Source organism: Haliaeetus leucocephalus, unplaced genomic scaffold (assembly GCF_000737465.1).
Source record: "Haliaeetus leucocephalus isolate CR32 unplaced genomic scaffold, Haliaeetus_leucocephalus-4.0 Scaffold164, whole genome shotgun sequence".
In the NCBI taxonomy this organism is placed as follows: Eukaryota; Metazoa; Chordata; class Aves; order Accipitriformes; family Accipitridae; genus Haliaeetus; species Haliaeetus leucocephalus.
In genome coordinates this window covers 1163109-1188994 of record NW_010972600.1, presented here as the reverse complement: position 1 = coordinate 1188994, position 25886 = coordinate 1163109, and the positions used below count along the sequence as shown (strand labels likewise).

The 25886-nt window shown below is 44.2% G+C and overlaps 1 protein-coding gene across 1 annotated transcript in view; it reads right to left on the bottom strand.

The window, feature by feature from the left end:
* The window catches only part of GNG7 (guanine nucleotide binding protein (G protein), gamma 7), a 59305-nt gene extending 33847 nt beyond the window's left edge, over positions 1-25458 (bottom strand). The window contains exons 1-2 of the mRNA XM_010563196.1: positions 25381-25458; positions 16171-16249 (exon numbers count right to left, since the gene is read on the bottom strand). The gene's annotated coding sequence lies outside the window, so the exon portion shown is untranslated. The remainder of the gene's footprint in view (positions 1-16170; positions 16250-25380) is intronic.
* Between the last annotated feature and the right edge of the window lie 428 nt (positions 25459-25886).

Here is a 25886-nt window from a genome sequence, read left to right as displayed (position 1 = left end):
AGGACCGTAGAGGCAACACCACCATAGAAAAGCAGTGAATTGCAGATCTTCGTTTACCCACCTGCACTCCTAGCTACCACCTTCCCTCCCCATGTGCTCTACTACAGTTATCTCCTCCGTTCTCTGGAAACAACGGGAACTGGAGCTGCTACTGCTCGCGTCAGGTGCTGCAACTGCATTGACTGCATCTGAGATCAGATCTGTGTCTAGCAAAGTGTCATGACAAAGGAGTGCAGACAGCAGATTGTCTGCAGACCGAGATCTGCGGCTGTTCTCCTGCCTGAGCAGGAACGGGTCAGGAGAAAAGAGGAAAGATCAATTCTAAAGGAACACTTTTCCAATTAACAAAAACTCATCAGCAAATCTCATGAGTTTGACATACAATCTCTCTCCATCAGTATCTAAACAAAATATTTCTCCTGTAGATACTAATTTAAGAACATAAAGGACTTGAAATCAACTTGTACTTTCTAAATCTTCTGCAGCTCCAGGTCAGTGGAGGTGGACACAGCAAGCAGCCAGATGTAAGCATCACTAGGTGTCAGGTACATAGTGCTGCCATATAGAGAAAACAGAATATAGTCTGTTGAAAAGGAGAATGTCAGGTACATCCAGGTAACAGGCAGAAGCATCTGTGCCGTGTCTAGACGTCCTTTACACAGACAGCAACCTTGGGTTCTGTGCAGCCTCCACATGAACCTCTGTAACAACTAGTGAAACACAAGCAGTGTCCTGGTAAAAAGTATTAAAAGCTTCTTTTAGATATAACACGATGAATTGTTATTAAGTATCCTGGAAAGGGAATGATGGACAAAATAGACATAAACTAGTCTTTACATGACTTAAGTCTTGAACATACAGAAGAGGATGGAAACATCTTGCTTTACAGATTTGTAATAGTGTACCTCTGGAAGAGGCTGTCATGTTTCAGGAAGCATGAAATGTTTGATCAGAAACTGAATCGGATTCACTGTTTTTGTGCTGCTTCCTGCACCCTGCCAGACAGGACCGGGGCAGGCAGCAGGATTATCTTACCTTGACAAAGAGCGGCCCCGTCAACTGCACATAACAGTATGCATGAGGAATAGCTCTCTCAAGGTGGGAAAGGGGTGGTTTTACAGATGTTTAGGCAGGCCGTGGTGTGTACAAACAAATCAAAGCACAAGCCAGGTATACTTTGAGGCAGCCTCTTCTGCTGTACCCCAAAGTACCTGGAGCTAACTTCCATTGCTCACCACCGCTGCTCTTGCAAAAGAGATACTTGTAAGTCATCACAGATCTGTGCACTTTCCTAGACATGTGGAAACCAAGGTTTCGGTTTTGGTGTCTTAACTGAATATTAGGAACAAGCACAGTGCCTGGCTACTGAAACTAAGGTGCATTGGTAAGCGACTAAGCATGTGGCTTGGGCTTTGGCTCATTGTATCAGCAAGAGAAGTGTGGTTTGTTATTTCCTCTGGGCATAGCCTAACACTGCCACTGAACGGCTACGGCCTGACAAATGGCCCCGTAGTCACCTGGATAAACAACAGAAGCTCCCATGGCCATCGGTGTGTGCTGCTGTTGCTGTCAGATCACTGGTCTAAGGCTCTATAGCTTTTACTGGGGGAAAAACAGCACTATCTGGGAATCAGCATCCATCATAAGGCAGATTCAATAGCAGCAGGTACAGCAAAAAAAAAAAAAAAGGCAAAATATCAAAGGTTAATGCATCGCAGATCTGCACCAAGAACATGTTTGTCACCTCTCCAGGTCTATTACAACCCTAGTAAGGGTGAGACAGGCTAAGTATGTCCATGAACTTGAGCAGAAAAAACTCACCATCAGCACAGCCATGTGGTTAGTCTTCACTGTGCTATAACTTTGTCTTGTAAGGACAAAATATAATCTGTTGGACTCACTTCCTATGTGGAAGATAGCTTGTGTCTACCCTCTGGCTATTTTCACCAATGAATGCAAACAACTCTTAATTAAAAGCACCGGAGTTAAGTCTTCGTCACATTTTAAAAGAGGCAAAACCAGGAATGTAGCACACTTGAGTCATACAGCAGGTTGTACAGCATTGTACCACCAAAAGTAACCCCACAGGTCTCCTAATTTTCCTTTCCAAATAATAAATGTTTATGATAAATGTATCAGCTGCTTTTGGCTTGTTTGGCAGCTAGATCCTTGGTTCAAGATTAGGTCGAACACATGGAAGCCTTTCGGTTACCTTCCTCCACCTCAAGCTTGGTATTACTTCTGTGCCTGCTTACACAGGACACCCTTTCTTGCACAACAGCTTTCAGTCTTGAGAATTCGAGTTTTGCTGGATGTTTGTGGGTCCCACCACCAGCTGTCACCTCTTTAGGAACGCAAAAAAAACCCATAACAAATTTGCAGTTAGAGAACAAATCTTGAAATCAGACACTTGCAAAAGCATGCAGAGCTAAGATCTTACAAAAATGTTAGAAGTGGGCTCTCAACAGCAAAATAATTATAAATTTATCTTAATAGTACATTAAACCCAGCAACCTCTTTTGCAAAGATGAAGGGCCCCAGGCCTGCTGAACTTATAGCAACACACAAATGCTTTTGTATATTCTGGCAACAAAATAAGTCTCTTTAAAAATACCAGGTATTTCTGGACCATGGAAAACAGAGCTCCCCATCTAATTTATGGCCTTGCTAACAATGTGGGAAACTCATTACAAGAAACAAACAACTGAGGTGTTGCTTGCCACCTCCCACCTATCCCAACAAGCCCTGTCTTAAACTACTTCCCAACTGCTTCTCTCCTCTAGGAAGGTAAATAGCCCGACGACAGGTTGATCCAATACACCCTGTGGGTCCTGCCTCAGGATCAGCCAGCTTGCACACCGCGCTCGAGCCTCGCTGTACTGACAGGGACAAGATCAGTGTGAGCGGGACAGTTTGAGGGAACGCAGCAGAGCTGTTCCCGCACCCCTCATTCCCACGGACAGCAGACTGGCGTACCGTGTCTCACTTCAGCCGACCCTAAAGCATGCAGCAGGACACGGGACAAAGCCTGCAAACCCAAAATGCAACTTGCAGATGGAGCAGCTTGTAGACTAAACACCGCACACAGCAGTTCACACGGGCTTTTTAAATCACTGTATTCCTGTTTCTTGTGAAATGACCTGCAGATGTCATGACAATTCTAAGAAAGCACATAAGCTGGATCAGTAGCATTTCTGAAAAGCTACTTTGCGAGTTCTTCATACATAAGAACATGCTTTTATCAGCTCCAGAAGAGGAAAAAGCTGCATAAGATGCAACTAATTCATTAGCTTTCCACCTGAAGTCATCCTCGTAAACAACCTGAATATGAAAAACGTTTTGCCTTCAAACTCAAGTATCAATTTGTTGAATCAAGCTGCTCGCTCACATGCCCCTTCACAGAACTTGAGCAGGATTAGAGCACTCAGCCTGTGCTGTGTGCCTGTGTGGAGCCCAGATCTGGATACTGTGAGCTTAGGGCTCCACGTCAGGGCAGTAAGAGCAATACACAACCACAGTAAAAAGCTATTTCTCAGGCCCTGGCGCTGAACCGAGCTTCAGCAACGGTTGCAGTTCTGAGTATTTTTTTTGCTCTGCTTGGAACCACGTAAATAGCATTTCTGTTTGCCATTAATCCGTTCATGCTTGCGCTTCCCAGAGTAACCACTGCTGGGAACAGACTAGTGTGTCTTCAGATGCCCAGGGCTTTCCCACCATGCCGACCTGCCAGCCCTGCAGAATGTAAAAAAGCCGCCAGCGCAGAAAACAGCAGTGGTGTCACTGGCAGGACAACAGGCAGAGCAGAGACATAGAGGTTACACTGGGGAACACAGAGGAAATTGCTGCAGAAAACAGGAGCAATATGCCAAAGTCTGAACATGGATAATCCTTCTGCAAACAGAACTTTGTGACATACATTTGTAAGCTATCGACTATAAAGAAATTCAGTAGGCTTTTCTGTGAAGCCTCTGTAAACCAGAGATGCTCAGTGATAGGAGTTTCACTTGGGATTTCAGCCAGAGGAGATGGCATGCTGCAGGCATAAACTAATATATTCACCACTAAAATTCTACAGTAGGCACAGAAATAGCTGAAAACATTAAGGAATATTGTTGTTCTAACTCAGACTTACGCTTTGCTACTCCTGCTGACCATTTTAATTGCCAGGTGAAGTATTAAGGCAAAGCATACTCAGGACAATGGCATCTATACCTCTATTAATTTCAGTCTAATATTAAGAAGGAGCAGTGGTGTGAAAGAGCCAAATTATTACAGTCCCTGAACATCTGAGACTGGAGCAAGCCCTGATAGCAATAGGAAGAAAGGTGCAAGGATTAACAGAGACCATTAGCTGCACATCACCTACAACCCGCATTAATTCTGCTATCTGTTAGAGGGAGGAAAAATAAAGCAGTTTGATATTACAAGAGAGAAATCAAACTGCAGAAACGCAGCCATGTGTTCGGAAGTACCAGTTTCATACTTATGAGTTCTGGAAAAGGATGCGGGAACAGCCTCTAGGCAAAAGGTGCTGAAAGAAACAGGGTGTTTAGGCTAGAGTGGAGGGACACTGCACACCTGGAAGGCAACCCACTGTTACCACTGGGCTCCATCAAAACCAGGAGCATCGGGCTGAGGCTGAAACAGATAAATTTGGCTTTGATTGAGAAAAACTGACAGCCAAGGGAATTGCATTCTGGAACAGTTTTTATACAAACTGTTACGGTATATTCACAGGCATCCTAAAGACAAGCAGGATTTTGTCTCTGAAGCACAGTTATCAGAGGCTCCAGGTGGCACAGCCGTAGCAGGGATGGCTGCCACCACGTGCCAACCAGGCACTACCTACCAGCAGGTTTTAGGGTGCTTGGACCTGATCAGCTAGTGACACATCAGAAGCATTAGTAACACAACTGAGTACTAACTGAGTCACCCAACCACAGGAAACTCACCGAGTTCACCACATCTTCTCCCCCTCCCCTCCCATCGTGGGAATGGCAAGGGAGGAGACGTCCAGGAGAGCCAAGCAAGGCAGACAGATGACCTACGGAGCTGGGTAACTGTGCAACATGATTCACACAGCCCCAGCCGTGTGAACGGCCTGTAAGCACATCACTGCTCTTCCCCATCCAACAGTAAACACTGGAACTAAGCCATTTTATTTCTCCTGGGGAGACTCCCAGCGTTGTTTTGGCACAAAGACAACGGAGCAGCCGTTCCCATTCTCCAGCTATGGCCGTTTACTGCAACTCATCTCAAGCTCTCAGCTCACCTCCTGTCCTGCTGCCTTTCAGGGTCCCTGAGGGACCATCACTACCCTTTTTGCCCAAGGTCCAAGCTCTCCAAAACCAACTGTGCTCCTTAAACTGAACTTGTTGGACCTGTGAACCCTATTTCAAGCCATTCTTACCCAGTAATGCATTTCCCAGATGCGATGCTCAAATGGCAACCGGCTAGAAACCCGTCCTGGAGAAGACAGCTGTGAAATCCAGCACCTGACTGTGGGAAAGCAGAGGTCATTCCCCCAAAGCTAGTGAAAACAAAGAGGTGTCAACTCATCTGAAGAACGAATAGCAACATCCATATCAAGAAAGACCAAAGGAAGCATCAGATCAGAGAACAATGGGAAGACAAGAGATCCCACCAGCAAAAATAAATACACTGTGCATATCCCCATGGAATGCATGCAGCTACTCCTCCACTGCAATTGCAGCATTTCAGTCATATCCATCTCGAATTTCACATCACTTCAAGCTATAACAGAGCAGATTTTTGGTGTTGATTGCACTTTCGCACCCTTGCACTCAATCGAGCTAACCATGGGAGATGAGGGCAGATAGCCCTTATTGTTGTCTCGGACACACCTCTGAACCTGAACCCTTGCATCAGTTCTCCCCTCTCCTTTTTCCACGATTCAGCCAAATAGCAGGATATCCTTGGATTGACATGCCAGCTTTGAGGAAGTAAGAGCAGCGGGTGCTTTTAATGGGCATAATGTACTCAGTGCTCCCGGGGTGCACCCTCTCCATCTCGCTGGTCTCCCAGAGGTCTGTGACCATCCCCCTCAAAGGGCTGCATGCATCGCTTCAGGGTACCCAAAAATTCATGGCCCTATAAAAGGCCCCCAGCTCCCAAGGCACGAACTTTCTGTGTAAGTGGAGGGACAGTATCGCATCAAGATGACCCCAGAGCAGTGAAGGAGACAGGTACACAAACAGGCTCCCCTCTGCAAAGCGATGCAGCATGAAATGGCTGGAGGGCAGCCAGGAGCTGGGAATGCATTCAGACAAGACCTACAGCGCTGATAAGTTTGCTGCAGAAGTATGTTTTAGGGGTGACTCATGATGGTGACAGAAGATACCAAATAGTTGTTTGGTATTGGTCTACAAAGCAAATCTATTCTGCTGAACCTAAACATCCAACTAAGCAAACCCTTACTCTGATTTTTTTAGGCAAATATGTTTAACATTAGGGTCTCATAGTCTCTTCTCCTCTGTATACAGAGAAAAATTCACAATCAGGCCGCAGTTCACAGAAAATTGAGAGAAGGTGTGTTCACACTGGCAAATTTTAGTCTGATATAAACTTAACTCTGAAGGTGTCAAGAGGTACAAGGAAAGGAGAAAACTGGAAAAAAAAAAAAACCAGGTTACAAAGAATCACAGCATCTCAAGGTACCTCTTAGGAGACTGAAATCTGAACAAGGCCACTGGAGAGAGAGAATCGGGATGTTGCCCCAGATCTTTTTTTGACATATTAAACTGGGATTACCTCAATTACACTAAAAAAGTCATACACAGAGACTGCCACGATCTCCAGTTTTCCCTTGCCTATCTGCACACTGTTGATTGTGTCTGATTAAAAATGCAGAAGACTTTTGCACATGCTGCAGAAATTAAATTCTTAGAAAAGTTTTTCAAGCACATAGGAGGGAAGGAAAGCTGGTTTGTAAGTTCATGTGTAGAAAAGGTGAAGAGAAGGGACATCAAAGAATGGTCATCACCGACAAATTACAGACTGTGGGGAGAAACATGGCAACTCAGCTGTCAGCCAGGGACATGAGAGAGACCTTCTGAAAAATCAGGTGTCATTAAGTGGTGCTGGATGAGTGTCTAGCAAATGCTTTGAGCACCTCGCTGAGCTCAAATTAGACGTGGAGAACTATAAGTCCTGCCCTGTTTCAAATGCAATTCAACTTTGAGCAGTGGCTGTTGCATTTAGAAGTGTTTTTTTCAAATACAAGCACTGGAGACAGAGCACAAATTCACCTGTTAGCTTGACTCTGAGTGCGGCAACCCTGGGAAGGTACTGGGGCAGCCTGATTTTGTCCAGCCTTCTTCCAAGATTACAGTGTTCCCCGGCACACTTTCTGAGCAAAGGTTGCTTTAATGCCTGCCTCGGAGAACAGTTAGTCATGTCTAGCTCTGCAGAGGCACACACCATAGTTAAAAAATAAGTGGGTCCTCTGAGTAAGTCACTCTCGCCCTCTGTTTCAGAGCTACGCAGTGAGCCATGAGCAGGGAGAGCCTCGAGGTGAAACCACAGACCTGGAGACTGCAGCCCAGGATCCTACACCAGCTCTGCCACAGCTTTCCTGCGTGACCTCGGAAAAACTGACCTTCTTTTCCTGCAAGGCCACTGTAAATTTTAACAAAGCACTTAGACACAGACAGAAAACAGCATTTGTCACAGAGGAGACAGGATTCTTGTCAATGCTGATAAAGCTGTAAATGTGCTTGCACAACGACCAGCAGCTAACAAGAAATCCTTTGCACAATGCAGAAGTTAACTGTTATTCCTCTACGGATCACCTGTTGCAAGATCTCACATGACACTGCAAAAAGCACTGAGAATTCCAAACCTTTAAAAAAACCACCAAATATTTTGTAAGATACATTCATCATTAGTAGGGAGCTAACTAACAAAAAAACCTGCTCAAGACAACCTAAAGGTTTGAATTACAGCTTATCTCAAAAGCCCGCATAACGTGTTTGCAGACTGAGTAACCATTTTTGCTGAACACAAGGTTTTACTACAAAAGATGAATAACTTTCACTCTACGGCTGCTCTAACACGCAGTCGTGACATAAAAGCCCCCAGCTCTGCATCAGAGCCATCTCCCCTTCAACCAAGGACAGAGGCGGCTCCTTCAGCTGCAGACAATTGAACCCTGGAGGGCACAAGCCCAAAAACGGAATTTCTGCCTTCTGAGCTAATCTGCTTTGTTTTTAAAAGGAACGAGGCTTCTTGGGGACAGCCTCAAAATACTTCCTGCTATTCCTTGTGCCAAAGCATGACAAACTTTGCTCATTCTTGACAGATTTGAGCTTCCCAAAGCTTGTGTCCCCAAAGCTAACCCCACCAGCTCAATCACAGCAGCATTAAGAGTATGTTAGGATGCAAGCCTTCATCCTAGCACACATTTTGTGCTGATTAGCTCAAGTGCAATAGTCAGAAAAAAGAAAAAGTTTTCTTATAGAGCTTGCAGAAGAGCTTGGATGATTAGCTGCTGTCCCACAAAAACTAGCAGTTAATTTGTTTTTAGCCACTTTCCTTGCAGAGTGAAAGAAAAATGAAGAAGAGCAGGACTGGTTTGCAGAGGCAAAGACTTGTAAAAGCAGTTTACGTGACTCATGGTTTGGTCGTGTCCCGTCCCCCCCCCCCGAAACCAATGAGAAGGGGCAGCAAGTGTTGTTCAGCACACTAAGGATTCATTTTCTTTTGTTTCAGGGGCTGGCTGCAATAGGATTAAAATTGGCAGTATGCATCCTTCACAACTGTTCTGCAGAACTACCCTCTCCTCATCTCCAGTTTCAAAGTCAGGCACAAAAATCCGTATATTGCGGATCTTCAGCAACCTCCGCACTTTGCATCGATCACAGTGCAGTGGGTGTGACTTTGGCAGAAGCACAGCCTTTACTGCAACAGGGAAAGGAAAAGGAGAGAAATTACTGGCAGCATGGGCCACTCCTGTTGGCAGGGCTTTGCAGCCATAGCAATACTTTATAAGGAAATTTCTTGGACGAAACTGCCTATCCTCATGTTACTGAGGTTTTTTTGTATTCTGTTGCAGATGCTCTACAAAGTTATTCTTAGCAGGTATTTTGTATAGAACCAAAGCTGTCCCCAGGCTGGGGACTATCTGCAGAAACACCAAAACAGATTTGAGATCTGCTGAGGAAATAAAGCATCCCTTCAGTTCAGAGCTACTGAAGCAAAGACCTGAAGAAGCAAAGACAAGTCCCAGGAGATTCAGGTTTAAGCAGCTCCTAGGACAGATGATGTAATACGGTTAAATCAGCTTTGTCCAACCTTTGGCTATTAACGGTCAGAGGCCTGCTGGTACGCTTCCAAATGCTGAGAATCGATTATATTTCATCATCAGGCTACGGTAATATTCAAATGGGAGGCTTCCAAAGAAAGTTCAAGTTCTTAATTTGTTTGTACTGGGGTTGCCTGTTTCTTCTTGATCAATGATTTACTGCTCCTGGCACAGTCCTGGCCATGTCCTCACGGTTACACAGAAAGTCCTGATTAACAAAAACCTACTTACGTCTAGTTTTTTAAAAAGATGAAGAATTCCAATGCTGCTGTCTTGGTGCCTCCAGCCTGGGTTGGAGTTGAACAGAGTTCAGAACTATATCAAAGGCATTGAGGAATAGGATGAATTGTCTGTGTTTTGGGGCTGGTTTGTTTTTCCCCCAAAGGCTGGTCTGACCTGATGGATGTGGGTTATCCATTTCCATCAAACAGTTACCAATAATAAGCTGAGAAAAGCAACAGGCAGAAAGCAGAGATGCACTTCAGGTTTATAAGCATGGCACCCAAACTACTTACTGACTAAATTGGTTCCTTCTAGACACTTTTGCACGCACATTTTCCACGTGGCCTTGTACAGCTGGGAGGGCGTGACAATAACACTGTGAGTCTCTCTGGGCTAGACTGGCAGAAAAGCTGAATTCTAAGGAAAGAATAGCTCACATACGAGCTCCTGCGTACACTGAGCAGAGAAGGAGAAACCCAAAACAGAGGAGGTTTCTCCAGTCCAAGCTGCCATCAAGACTGGAAAAAAAAGCAACTTTCCTTTCAGATTTTTAACTGAAATAGCTGAGTGCCTAATAAGCAAACTGCAACTGCCTTTACTCAATCAAATGGCATTTGGGGATTCCAGATTAATTCCAGTTAAGTACAGGAACAAGCAACTGAAAGTTGCCAATATCCATTTTATTTTAATAAGTATGAACAAGATTTAAAGTGCCAGAGGGTGGGGGTTGTATGTACAACTAATAAAGGTGTCTGGTAGCTTAAGTGATCTGGAGACAGTTCTGGGATTCAAAATTTAAACAAATACTAAACAAATGAGCTGGTGCAGAGGAGCAGAGGAATGCTGGCCTCAGGGCTGAGGAATGCAAGCCTGTCCAGACGGCAGCAAGAGAGCAGCTGTATGTGCACCCTGTGCTGGGATGGGAAACCAGCTGGAAATATGTAAAGATAGTGCTGTTCAGGCACTTTTACATATATCTATACTTAGAAAAACTAGATAAAGAACAAGCAAACCTATTTTATGAGAATATGCCTATGCAACTCTGTTCTGCAACTTGAAAGCACAAATTCAACAAGATTCAGATAAGAGATTGAGGGCTTTCACACTAGAAAGTTAGAAATCAATTATAGAAACAATTGACAGTTGGATTATTCACCTAAATCCCCTGTACACTCTCAGTGATTTGCATTTCAAACAGACCGAATTTCACAGCAGAACAGATTGTTTCCCTGTCTTGTCTACAAGTTCACACAGGACTGAACTGTTCTTCCAGTTAGCCCACAACCAGGTCTTCCTATCTCACCAGAAAATAGAAGGTTTAGTTTAAAAATCACAGTAAGCATTTTTGCACATCGATAGAAAAGTGCTTAGGCAGCTTTAAACTTCGAAGAACTTACTACAAGCCAGACAAACCTGGTTTAACACAGGCCAGTTCTGAGGCTCACTGACTACGTGTGATACCGTGAGCAGTGCTAGAGCACAATGGTTTTCTAAAAAAACAAACCCAAATCGATATTTACATCGCCTGCACCATAGATGCCACCCTACCAACTCATTAAACAGTGGTGGGTAATGTCTTGCATGCCCATCAGCATCTCACATGCCAAAACAAATGTCAGGTTTGCTCAGTCGTGTGACTAACTCGGTCAGCTCCTGAGCCAGCAGACGACAGCATCGAGCACCTCCGGGTTGCATACAATACCGTCAAACAATGAAACCTCAGCTCTGCAGCTGGAAACAACCATAAGGATATATTCGTGTTTACCCAGAGTTTCAGTGTTTCAAAGGAAAGGCTGATTTAACTATCCTGGCTGTTTGCCAGTTTGGCAAAGGCAGGACAGAGCAGCGGCTTGCCCAAACTTTCAGGGACCCCTTTTTTCCTTCCCAGATGTCCAACCTCCTCAGCCACAGCTCTTCCAAAAAGCCTAGATTGTTATCTTAGGCCAAGGAGCAGGAGCATAGGAAACCAGGTTCTGTTTACTGCTCGCTGTTCGGAGGAAAGCCCATGGGGGCTGTCGCTGCTGAAGGTTAGCTCGGTGTGCAGGTGGATGGTGTGGGAGGGCAGGAAGGACAAAAACCAGAGCCAGCAAGAACTGACTCAGCAACGCTCACCCCCTTTCATTATCTCAGATCTTAAAGCAGAAATGTTAAAATACACTTTCAAAATGAGAAGGCAAGCTGGAGATGGTTTATATAATGCTGCTGGAAGCAGGCAGACGTTTTAACTCATGCAAGTTACCGAGAGCACAGATGTATTGGGAAGCTGCAGATGAAAGATCGTATCGCGTGTCATGGACAGTAATTGGGGACTGCAATAAGCTGTAATGTGCAGAGCACGTTTTAGGGCTTAGTGCAGGAGAAGGCTGAAGGACAGCCTTCCCATGCAGGAAGGGATGGGATCACAGCCCAAATGACGGGAAAGGAGAGTCCCACCCAGCACTGTGAGGGCAGCAAAGGACAAAGTCTTACTCCTGGCTGTCAACATCAGCTTGAACACTACAGCTTTGCAGACACCACAGGGTATAGTGTGTTATTGTTTCCCCCGAAAATAGCTTAAAAAATTCTTTAAAGAATTAACTATGCCCCAAAACAAATACTCAGTAAAACAGGAGTAACATTGCAATTTAAAAAATACAGACTTTCCTCTCTTAGGTAAGGAATAGAAACATCATCAAAGCTGGCAGCTGCTGATATAAATAGAGAGGCTACCAGGGCCGGCTGCAGGGCCACCATGAAGAAAACCGACAAAACCCCTGCTGTACTTGTTTTTCCATTATCTAATATTAGGCCATGTAGGTATTTATGAACTATTCTGCAGTGCATTCAAGCTAATTCCCAGAAAATCATGTGCCTGTGCAGTGAATTCAAGATTAGGAAGCTTTCCAATGTTTTCTTGAGAAGAGATGTGATCACCATGCAGTACTAACAGCAATTTGAAAATCTGCCTTGTTGGTTGGCTGCCAGATACTGACCCAACGAGCATCTTGTTAAGCCTCCAGTCATCGCTCCCCAGCTATTTGTGTCAAACTGTGTGCTCTGAGGCTTGAAGAGTCTAAAGCAACTTCAGACTGGGGGCAGAAGGACAGATATTAGTTACAGAACCACATTATAAAAGATTTGAAGAAATACTAAGTGCTCAGAAATTAGTGCTCATACAAGTACATGACAAGAGCCTCTCTGGTCTACAGCTGCAAGAGTAAGTCAGTAGTCATCAGGCCTGAAAGGCTCATTTAATTTCTCTGTAAAAAAAATGAAAAAGTAAAAATGCCACAGACATTTCCAGCCACTTTGGACAATCAGTCATGATCAATTCCCACCTCTTTCACCCTAGGACACAACAGGCATGAGTCACACAAGCCACTGAACAGGGCAACACCTCTGTCCAGATCTGACAGCCCAATGGGGAAAGGCACTGGGTCACTGTACCCTCTAACCCTTCTCTTCTCTGGGATGTACACTTACAGTGCTCAGAAACCAAAAAAATGCCTGTTAAGTCTGTGTAATGAGGTTATATTTAATAGAATCCATGTAGAAGCCTGTATGGACAGCCCTGCAGTGACAGGGACAAGAGCTACTGGCCGTTAAGTTTCTTACTTGAACAACATTAGCCCTTTATGCAGCCTGCCTCTGCCTCCTGTTCCACTTCTGGACAGCTGCTAAGGGCAAAAAGCACTCAGGCTGCACTGATTAGCTATCTTCAAGGAAAAAATCATGCCTAGAGGGCAAGGCAGCTGAAAGCTACCCAAAAGCCTTGCTACAAATTTTTGTATGAAACAGCACCTTATTTAGACAATTTGAAAAATGTTAGAGAGGGACACTATGGCTGGGAATTTGCATAATGGGCGTCTACATCTTGCTTACCTAACAGGAGAAGAATCCTGTCTGTCAGTAAGTCTAGACTGTGGTGTTGAATCCAGGGGACCAAGGAATCTCCCGGCCAGAAATAACAGCCGGTGCAGGGCAGGGTGCTGCCATCTGCTGACACCCACCTCTGTGACAGCGAGGTGGCAGAAACCTCGCTTTTTGTAGGCATCTCTGGATCGGGACTGCTCTGCAGAGCTAGGATCAGTGCTAAGATCCTAAGAGCAGCAAGAAAAGCCATTCTCCTCCTTGCAAAGCCTAAGCTGACTCTTCCATGTGCTCCAGGGAGTTCTGCAAGGAGTCGTGTCCTCTGCAGTGCCTTGCTCCACTGTGCTGGCTGGACTGCACTGTTAGCTGTAGCTGCAGTTAAAGCAATGGTACCACAACAGCCTCTTTATTAAAATGTATATACATTATTTAATATTAAAAAGCCACAGCATAACAACAGCTTTCAAATTTAAAATACTCCAGAGGCTTAGGTGGCTTAACAGAGACCTCTGCAGTTCAGACCAGCTCACTGCAGGCAGTTACTCCAGATGCAGTTTTTCCCACTGAACTGACACCCAAAAGGCACAAAGGTGTGCATTTAGCCACCGTTTCCACCTCCAAAAGCCTTGCTGCGACACACACAGAAACACAGAACCACTGGCTTTGGAGTCACATAGATCTCAATGCTTCCGAGCGACTGCAGCAGAACAGCAACCGTTGGTCATCTGTCCAACTTTTCTTCCTGCCCCAAAGCAGCATCAGCCTGACCCACTTCTCCCCAAAGCCCCAGTGGGGATATCAAACGCCTCCCAAAAACGGGGAGGTTTGAAACACTTGCTCAGTCTCCTGCCCCTTCAGTTCCAATGGGTACACTAATAGAAGCAAGCAACACTCCTTCTCTTCTTTGAAATACAGCACCCTTGATCTAAAGATAATCCATCTCTAGGACAACAGAAGTATGTGAGCAAGATACTCTATTCTCAGCTATGGGTTTGTCATCTCACCAAGCTTAAGTTCCTTTACCTTGCTGGTATTTCACACATGGGACAGGAAATATAGGATTTCACAAAAGGACTGCTGATGCACAACGGGACTTTTGAGGCTCCACGGAAAGCACTCATGCCAAGTATTACACGACAAAGATGGAGGTGACCAGAGAAAGGGGACACCAACACTCATGTACTGCAATCCATATTCCACTGTGAAATTTTCAGCTATTTAAGTGTTCCAAGCAGCAACAGATATCATTTCTTTAAAGCCTGCTAAAAAGATTTCTAACTATTTCATATAAGCAGCTGCACTTAAGTCAGCATCTGGTGACCAGCAGGGCGATGATGGACAAATGGGATGTGGTTAGACCCAACCGCATCGCGTCATGTGCAGTGCCACAGAACTGCCATCCGTATGGCAGTCGGGATTCAAGACATCGGAAGAAAGAGATATGTGAAGACAAGGTTGCGTGAAAAACTGCAGAAACTATTTTGGAAAAGGAAGCAGTGGAAATATGCTCGTGCAATGCTGTTTCTAGGAAGTCGGTGCAGACCAAACACTGTGCTTAATCTCACTGTCATTTCCTTCAAGCACACTAAAGTTCACTTGTCCAATGTGGCCTCTACTCTTTACACAAGTCAGTGAAGCTTGCCAGAGGGTGAACTACAGCTACAGGCATCATTCCACTTTAAATCAAATTTAAATATTGTATTTGGGGCACACAGAGAAAATATCAACAAAATGCACAAACTGGTCCAAAACTTTTAGAACAATGCTACTGATTTATTCTGTGCTCTGAGATCACACAAGCTCTAGTGCAATTTAAAACAGCACAACTGATATTTAACTTATTTCTTCTACAGAAAAGTCATGAGGCTTTAATCACCAAGCTGCTTCATTAACTGGAGATTACTAATTACAGGATTTGTTAGTCAGCATTACCAGACAATGTTTTAGTGTTGATTGTTTGTACAGGGAAGATTGGAACTGATGATTTAATAATTTTAATGGAATACAAGGTGATTCGCAAGAGCTGTCCTCAGCAGAATGGATAAAAATCATTACGGTTGTCGCATACTTCCAGAAAGTAACAGCTTCAGTGGGATCAATGTGAAGCCAAATATGAGAGACAACAGCACAGGACAAGTGAGGCATGCACCTTAAATCACGTGTCGAATCTCCTGCCTCTACCCTTGACCGTTCTGCTTAGAGGGCAGGGAGAAGACAGGTCATTTGCAGAATGTAACATTCCAGCATAGAGAAAAAAATGCTATTATACAGAATTAAAAAGCCATCATTTGCAGTACTTCCTGTTCGTGTGCTACTGGTTAACACATACATACATTCCAGCAAAGGCTAGATAAAAAAGGAAACTGAACTTCATCATCCAGCTACAGCAGTTAAAGCCTGCTGCTTCCCTTGGCTCCCAACAAGAACAAAGGCTCCCACACACACCTCACGCCTTCTGACTAAGAGGGACATGTCTTCTTTGGAATCTATAGATCTTCTTCCCTAATTAAGGAGGTGGATTACTGTTACATAACGAGCAGAACGTTGCTCCACGTGGGCAGCGAGTAATCACCAGCCTTTGTCTCAGACCGGCAGGAGCACGAAGAGTCAAATCAGAAGAGCACCTCGGAATAGCTAATGTAGTTGGGCAAACGCAACAGTATTATCTGCTGTGGCATCTTCCCACTGTAGCAGGTAAAACTTAACCATCAGTGGAAGGTAAATTAATAATGAAACGATACTGCAAGTTTCACAAGGGTAGAGTTCTTCTTGCTTACCTTCTTACTGCAGTGGAGCAGTTTCGGCTACTGTCTCGTAGGGTGCGCTTGCTGCCAGGGATCCCAGTTACGATTCCTTCTGGAAAGGAAACGAGAATTCAGGAGATCTATCACTGATCTACTAAACAGAAGGTGCATTATTAACGGAGTTATAATTTGGAATAATATATTTTTACTTCACTGACTGCAATTTAATCATAGCAATATTTACTTCAATAATTAGTGTAATAAGAAAGGCACTGCATTCACTCCAGTTGTCTGGTTTTACCAATATCAATTTTCCATGCCAAAGAACTAAATGTCACAGGTATGTTTTGAAATTAACATTGTTTTGTTTGAATTTTTACAGTGTTTCCAAGCACATCTTTATTTTGTTGCATACAACAGACACATTGACAGGGAATCCATTTTCATTTGTTTTTATAAATAACACACATGACCTGGAGGTCACACTGTGTATTTCAGACACTGAATGTGAATGTGTGGCATCTGAAACTGGAGATAACTAATGCTTCAACTACTGGATGAGAGTTCACTTAAATACTCTGCTCTAGATTTCACTGCAGTCTAACTACTGAACTACAGTCAACAGATGTTGAGCCTAAGTCCCCCATAGTGGGAGAAGGAGAGGTGTTTGCACCTTTGTATTTTTGGGGAGGAATGGTGCATAGCAGCATTTTAGCAAAGAAGCCAGCAGAGTCCTCTGGGTAAACACAGACATACTGGCAGGTTTAGTTTTCAAGAAACAAGCAGAAAAAAAAATGGTCTAGGAATGAGCTGCCCTTAAGAAAACAATTAAAAACACCCTGAGAAAAACCAAGCCATGTTTAGCTTGCTCGCATGTTGGGATGCTCCCCTGCCACACCACGTTACACGGCTCCGCAGGACGTCCTCCTTCCTGCTTACCAGTAAGACATTGCTCAACCCTCCTCCGGTCAGCCACTTACCACACTGAAGTCAAAGCTGTTGTGAGCGAGAGCTATGGATTCATTCCAAGAATCCATCTGAGCTGAAATCCAACCCTGCTTGTTTTCTCCACTTACTGTCTGAACACAAACAATTTTTTTTATTTTTTTTTTTTAAAAGGAGTAAAACCCACGTCATTTACTCTCCACTGGGTTTTAGGCCACGGCTCGCCTTGCCTCTTTCACCTCTATCTTCTTCAGATTTCAGTAAATCAAGGGGAGAGGAATAGCCCTCTTGCCAAAACAATCATTTTAAAATCAATATTTAATTTTTTTTTTTTTTGAGAATAGCAATTCCCACAAATACCATATTCCAAACAAGAGTGGCAAATGCCAGCTATCCACAAAAATATGAAGGTGATAGCAAGAGAAAAAGCCTTACTATGAAACAGAAGAATTTGTGTTAGGTTAGGAGACCAAGAGACCAAAAAGGAGCACGGCATAGAAGTGTAAACACTTCAGAGACAGAGCAAACGGCACCAGGTTTGCAATCAGCCTCTGAACGGCTCCTAGTCCACCACCGCTGATCCATCCCTCCAGGATCAGCAAACCACTTGCTGCTTTCTCACATTCCCCCTCCTCAAGTGAAGCTTGCCACAGCATCGAGCCCCTGGACCCCACCGAGGCTTTAGCTGGAGGGGAGCTGCACCCAGGGAGAGCAGGTGGAGAGGAGCCTGCACCTTCCTCCTGGCCCAAAATAGCAAATGCCAAAGCTGGGGCCTCGCTCATTGCAATCATTCCTGTTAAAGCAGCACAAGCCTGCCTGATCCCCGTTCAGAATTCAGTAATAAACCCAAAGGGACTGAAATTCAGTGGAATTTGTTGACCGAGCGGCACAGCCCTCCCAAAATACAGCATGGGAGATAGGCAAGGAGCATGCACAGGTCTATGGAGCTGAAAAAACAAGTGCTGCAGCATCTGAAAGGTCCTGCAGGCAAGAAAGGCCACCAAGAACATGGGAAAACATGTCCTCAGGAGCAGTGCTTTCTGGGATCCCCTTGCTCTGCCTCCAAGGCGGCATTTCCATCACAGTTCCTGTCTCTCCCTGCAGCACAGCTTAATAACCCTCTACAGAAAGGGGGTGCGATGAGCAGTCCGGAGGAATTTCAGCCCTCAGTAAGTCAATATGCTCTTCAGTCCTTTCCATACAGGATGGTGTGCCTTTTATAAGGGAAATAAATCAAGATTACTTTCCCAATACCCTGCTAATCACTGAAAAAGATGAACTTGACCCCATAAATCATAGGCTGCATCGAGCCAGCCTTCAGCTGCAGTCCCCACTCCATCGCCTCCTAACTCTTCCAGCTATACATGATTTCACAGCATGAAAAAATAATTACGGCTTCTAAATTGCAAACAGATTTAAATAGCAAGTAGCTTGGCCCCATGAAGTATGTGCAGTTGTTTAAATGCCTCTGGTGCTCTGTAAGAGCTGATAAATGCCAAGCTGCTACAGGAATCAGCCACCACCTCCAAGCTGCAGGAGAGAGCTCAATGCCTCATTTAAAGACAAGCCACCCAAAATCTAATCTACCTTTTGACTAAATGAAGTCTTGAAGCTGTAACTAAAGTAAAAACCTGAAATAACAATACAGACATTCTATATTTTTATTTGTGTTGTTCTTCCTTGAGCTTTGTCAATGCACCTGTCTTGATTGCTTTTCTTTCCTCTTAAAATCAAGACAGGGACTTCTGGACTGCCAAATTTTTTTTATTTTTTTTTTTTAAATCGGTCACCATTTTAAGAGCTGCGTAGGTTTTCTGCTGTCACTACTATTTCGGGACTATTCCAGAACCATAGCAGAAGTCTCTGCAGCTGAAGGCAGCCCCTGAGCAGCTCCCATGCAGCAGGTGGGAATAACACCACCGAGAGCACCACTCTCCCTGCAACATACCTACAAGTTTGACAAGGACATTTAACACATCATCATCCCAGACAGTCTATCTCTGCAGTACTGGTTTATGGCCTCTGCAAAGTAAGTTGGGCAGAAGACATGCCTGTAGGCAGGCCCTTTGCTAGAAAGCTACCTGTTAGGCTGGAGTCAAACTCTGCATGAGCCAGCACTGCTGCAGGAGCAGCCTCTTGCCTGGGATTCTCCCAGCTTCCCCCCCGCTCCGGTTTGCAATCAGTGCCAGCTTTGCAGAGACCCCAAACTATGCCTGATGAACATCAGCATTTCTCCTGCACAGACTTTTGAACTGCAAGTTAATACACATGGAACAGTTTGCAGCAGGGAAAAAACAACCCAACAACTTTCCAGATGAACACAGTACCATCTTTGGCTTTCCGCAGAAGCGAGCCTTTTGTTTACAGGCTTGCAGAATCTGACTCCAGGGGCTGGTCTGTTCTTGCTCAGAGAGGGAAAACAAGCCTGACCTCAGTGTGCTGGAATAAACTCTGCCCCCTCCTTCCTTCCACGCTTCTCCCAGTGCAAAGGTAAAGAACACGATATCCAGCAGCATGACCAAGCTTGCCAAGCGAAGTGTGACCGCACACACTCCTGTTTACTGACATCAAAAACAAGACTACTAGAGCCAAGGAGGTAAACTAACTGGACATGCTCCTTCTGCCATTCATCAGGTTACGCTGGCCGGCACTTCCCAGCTGGCGAAAGGTCTTCAGTAAGTCAGCTGGTCTCCGGTACGTTAAGTACATCATTCACTATTTAGCACATACCTCTCTGTGCATGGACAGCCACACTCACAGTGAACACTCCCCTATCTCCCACTTGTACCGTTTCCTACATGGTCGATAAGCAGGCTGCAATTTCCTCCAGGCGGATATTGCACACTAGCACTTGCTGGCAACAAAGCCTGAACAAAGAATCCGAAAGTCGTCATGCAAGTCTCGGAGTGGTTCTACCATTCTCATTAGAAACAGCTACTCATCATTGGAATTTGTCACACCAACAGGTTTGGAAAAAAACCTTGTTGTATTTGGACCTTCTTGACCTACGTCCTGCTTATGGTGCAGGCCAAAAACCCCTTGCTCAAGCCTGCTCTGTGATGTGCAAGCAGCTAGCAATGCAAGTACCAGCACTTTAAGAGATACCTTGAAGTGAGTGTGGGCAGCAAGGAGGGGAATTCCTTTCCGAACTAACTGGAAGCAGCAACAGTTGGTAATGCAAAGCATCTCCCAGGGCCAGAGCCTGCAGCTGCCAACGTTCCCTCAAAGCCAGGGCAAGGCTCGAAGGAAGCCAGATCATCCATTCCAGCCCACCAGAAAACCTGCAGTGCCAGGAACTCTGTGGGAGGCAGTCTCTGCAGAAGAGCCTTTCCACGAGGATCATCCAGCTCACCGACAGGAGGAACTTGCTATACTTCCCTCGGACACTCCAAGATCCGGCAGATTGTGGAGCAGGCAGGCAGCCAATGCTATCAATTATTCCAACTGTGATTAATAAAAAGTTCTATGAAAAGATTAGAGAGAGCTTAGGAATACAAGATTCAAAGACTCATCCTTCTGTAGCAAGTGCCTGCTGATTGTGCTACTAGTCCTCAGGACTTTTAAGGAATGCTTGAATACATGGCAAAGCATAAAAGACACTGCATTCATACAATGAACAAGACACCAATCCTACCACCTTTGTAAATGAAGGTCAATGTGCAATGTTCTTGACAATCTGACTTGGAGTTCTAAAGTGAGAACTAGAAAAAACTGTATTTGCACAGGCTCTAAAGAATAACTCCAGCCTGCAGTCTGCTCATTTTGCTATCAAGGATTGTGAGCACTAAAGAGCCATGCATTTAAAAAAAAAACAGAGCCAGTCAGTGTACTATTTGTGCAGAACAGCCTTGACATTCTCATTCCAGAAGGGAGTCCTGCTCCGATACAAGCAGCGTGATACAGCCTGCTGCGGCAGCTCAGCGGTGGGGCTGGTATGGAGCTCAGGCCCCCCTGGACCAGTGGACGATGCAACCTCGTTCAGCACCATTAGGTAACACAGAACAGCTCATGGAAAATGAAGCTGGCAAATGGCAAATGGCTCCTTTTAAGATGCCTGATGGATCCCTAATCAAGGAACTTGGGAACTGTTACATGCTGTACCACAGGGCTAAATTAAAGCATTCCTGGCAGGTACTGCTGACCGACAGATAACGAACCAACACCGAGATGCATCAGCACAAGACTGTGATTCAGAGCAGTGCTGCAATTATGAGGTAATGACCTGCTGTGCAGCATGGCACATCATCTCACTCTGGGCAAGTAGGGTGCAGACCCACACCAGAAGTTCAGGTTCCCCCAGTGCTGACATGTTAGTGAAGTTAAAGGGAGAGAAATGCATTACTGAAGGTGAAGTTGCTCAGATCGCGCTCAAAATTAAATAACCTTAATGGAATAACCAATGCTGGGTTTAATTCTGCTACTTAGTACTCTAATAATAGGAAAAAGATCTTGGTCCAGAGGTAGACTTTGTCATGTCTCTAAAAATATATACCTATAAATAGTAAATCACTATCAAACAATTGCATCTGGACAACCAATGCAAAATATCCATGGTAAAGAGAGAGCTTGTAAAGTTTAACTTTTCCCCATTAATTCCTCCAAGGGATGAGCAGATTCTTTTTTCCTTGTCCACAGAACTCCTGCCATTTTCCAGCACACAGCCCAGGATTTTTGCTAAGTAACAGCTGCCACAGCCAGTGCACATTTGCTTTTGGAAGCAAGTCGCTAATTGTGAAGTTGCTAGGAAGTCTGTTCTGGCAACTTGTTCTGGAACATTTTTTAAGTCCTAAAAAGGGAAGGCTTGGAGGAGAGACAAGCAAAAAGGGCCTTCCCTATGTCCTGCAGTGCTTCACACCTCAAGGGATCTATGCTTCAAGCTTGAAAGCTACAGAAACCATCTGACAGGACCCATGCTACTACCCTTGTCACTTTAAAGTCCCTCCAAAGGCAAAGTCTGACCAGCAGCTGCTCCTGTGAAGCTCAGCTCCTTTGGGGTCTCTGAGCAGAGCAACAGAAAGCACTGCTAGCAGCTGTGCTGCTGGAGGACGGAGAGCAGCCTGGCACCCCAGCTTCGTGCACAAAGGCATCTATGCACGAGTGGTTTTACATGGGGGAAGGTGCAACACTAGACCACACAACCCTGTAAAAGGAAAAAAAAAAAAAGGAAAAAAAAAGAGTAATTCATAACTGAAGTTGAAGCATGAAATGCCTTAAACACTCATGGATCTAAGGAAAAGGAGCAGAGGTGAACAAGGATGCCTAGCACAGAGCAGTGCAGCATGGTACACGAGCACTGTATTTACCTACCCAGCCATTCTGCAGCAAGCAGAGTGGTCTCTGAGCAGTCTGGGGTATTCAGAAGGACAGCTACTACACAATCACACACTCCTACTCAGGCTTTGTTTTTCCTCTGAGCAAAAGAGGAAAAAGTTTAAAATAAACGTTGTAGACAGCTGCATTCCATTTGCAAGAGTTCATTCTTTAAAGAAACGGGACAAACTAATTCCTCAGTAAATATTTGGGTTTACAACTCTGCTTAGCAGTATCTCGTTAAACACTTCTAAGATTTTAGAGCACCAGTAATACACTCAGGACAGCAGTCCATGGAAATAACAAGACCTACTTCAACAGTAACAAAGCTATTTTTAAAAATTTTACTTATGGGATGCCAATTTCCTGAAGCTGTTTGGAAAATTAAATTTTAAAATGTACAAACACTAATGGAACAAAAATGTGCTATAGCAACAGCCTTCTTTTGCTAGGAGATAGCCTAGATAAGTTTCTGGACTTTCCAACTTACTTTCATCCAAAAAATCACCTTTTCCTCCTTTTAGAGGACAGATTAAGAATAGCAACAAAAAAATCTGTATGTCTGCAGCAAAAAATGTTTGTAGAGAAAGTTTATTCCTAAAAAAAAAAAAATTAAAAAAATCTTCCAGTTTTAGCAAATGCCTCCAGCTGTTATAAACAGATCAAACCAGTGACAATACACTTCTTTACTCTAGGGATGCTTAGGTTTAGCATAATTAGATTAGCTCAATGCCTCTGCCAGGCAAATAAGCAATACAAGAAGTTCTTTTATGTCGCTGACAACTTCCTAAAAATTGGAGGAATTTTAAAATGTACACCAACTTAACAACTGCTTGAAACAGGAAGAGGAGGTGAAAGAGTATCCAGCTAAAGCAGCAAGGGAGAATTCATTACACTGTAAATACCAGAGTGAAACACAGATGGGATGCTGAGCTTTATAATTCTTAAAGTGCCATTATAAAAGTGTGCAGGCATTTGCTTTTAAATATTATGACAAGCAGCTGAACAGCATAAAGTATAGCTATTTTCATAGGTTGCACCAATAATTCAGAAACTGTTCCAGTAAAACAAATACTAAGCATCAACAGGCTGTTGACTTCAAATCAATAAAAACACCACACAAAAAAATAATGACAAACTAGCATTGCTTGCAAGGTAGCAATAAAGCGCTCCCCAGGGAGGGGATCTTTCCCCCTTTCCTACCAATGGGTGAAGTTCACGTCATTCTGCCATTACAGCAAGTGAGAAGGGAAAGAAGAAAAATGTCTTGAGGAAGGATTTAGAAGCAAGGTTAATAGTTTTGTTTTAAACATGGATGTTTCTCCTGGGATACATTTTTATCTCAAAGCAAATTTTGAGGTTATTTCAATGTACTTTCATGTTATACAAGTGCCCTATCTTCTAGGGGCTATCAAGCAATTTTATACAGTCAATTAGTAAAAAAACCAAATGCCTTAATGAACCTGGGAAACAGGGTGCTCTTGATATATCAGTGATTACTAGGCCAGGGCAGCATCACTTCTTCAAGATATAAGTCACCAATAAAGGTGATTTCACATAACTTTAGGAACTGGGCAAAAATTGACAGCATTAAAAACTGCTTCCTAAATAACTGATAGGTGCTGTGAGAGTCCTCACTAGCAGCAGAGAACTGCTGGTTATTCACCATGCAGAGCTGAACAAAACAAAAGGGTTCACAAATGGGTCCTGAAAACAGAAGCCAAACCTAGCAGTGACAAGTCTTTCACAGGCCCTGCTGCAGGAACAGCTTAAAAAGGACAAAAAGCACACTGGGCTGGGGAGACATGTATGCTTCCATACTTCAATAAAAATCTTCCTCTTCAGTGAACAAAGATTTGCTTTTGAGATGGAGACTGGCATAAGCATTTCCTGTTTGGTGCCCCAAGGCAAAATATTATAATATAACAACCTCCATTAGTTTTCCTTTTTTTGTTTTTCTCCCCGATTCCTTATGTTTTTAATTAAGTCTCCAGTTGACTCTGACTCACAACAAAGCTCTATGCTGATCCCATGAACATCGTTCCCCTCTTGGAGGAGACACCAAGTGCAAAATGTAGGGCAAAATGACGCAAGTGGGACAGATGGGACATTTTTTAGGAAAGTGAGGCAAGAGGAAGCGCTGCTGTATCCCTGCCACAGTCTGGGGAAAGGACCAAGAGTCACATGATGATATACAGCTCCTAATACATTTGCTAATGAGCCTGCCAGTCAATTACTCATTTCAAATGGTTTTAAGGACTTACGCTCTCTCAGCATTCTGGAGACTAATGCTGTTTCTTAGCACGCACGCCTGGCAGCGATGCTGTGCGGTCCAGCTGCCAGGGACACACTGCCCTCTCTTGGAGACTCCAAAACCAGCCCCACAGAAGGATGCTGAAGACCAACACGCTGTTGGCATCTTCAAAACTAATTTCTGCCCAAGAGGCAAGTCAGAGGCAACAAGCAACTCTGGTAACATTCCCCTGCCTGATATATTACTTTGGGGAAGGAAGCGTGAGTGCCTTTTGGAAAAGCTGCTCTTAAGGTAGGTCAGTTTTAACTAATAACCTTGAAGGTACCTTTATATCATCCTATCAAAACTTAAATCTTTTCACCTGGAATTGTACGGCAGATAATGCATGGCACAACTGTGTCTACCCCTGAGAATATTATACCATCTACAGAGCGGTGATACTGTGGTATGGTAACAGTCATCACAGAAAGAGAATGTAATTCAGAATAAGCATTCCAACTTATAGGCAACAGCTACATATGAGCTTTCTGTGTGACCTTGGGGCAATTTTAGACACTTACCTTGGTCAAACTGTCTCTAAGTGGACTCTGAGCATGCTGCTAGTGCATTCACACTACTCACTTGGTAAGATACCCCTGGTTTGCGGAGTCAAGGATACAAAGATGTGGAAAATTAACTGTGAGGCAGGAGGGATGGTTTGGATGGCTTTGTGGTGTACTGCTGCATAAACATACCTGGTCAGAGAGTGTTCACACCACCTTCTTCAGCACAAAGGCAGATGTGCTCTCTGGCTTAAAAAAGGACTGCTCTCCTAAAAAAAGGAAATGGAGAGAGTTTTCAGCAATTAAAACGTTCCTGCAGAGAATGCCTGCTACTCTAAACATCAGGCTTTGATCCAACCAGCTGAAACACCTCACACTTTTTTTTTTTTTTTATTATTTAATGAAGGCAGACATAGTAGCCATATGGCTACAAAGACCCTTTTTACACTGACAAACACAGGCACTGTTTTCTCCCTGCTTGAAACCAGGCTAGACCTGGCTATTACAGAACTATTTAAAGTCACCCAATAAGTATGAGGGACATGTCACATGGATTCAACGATTAGCAGCTTCACAGCTATGATGGTCGCCCAGCTTTAAGGCTGGCTCCTGCCAGGCAGGCGGAGCACCTGTCTGCACTCAGTGCAATTTCATATCTAGGTCTGAAGATGGCTCCATCGGCACAAGAGATGCCATCC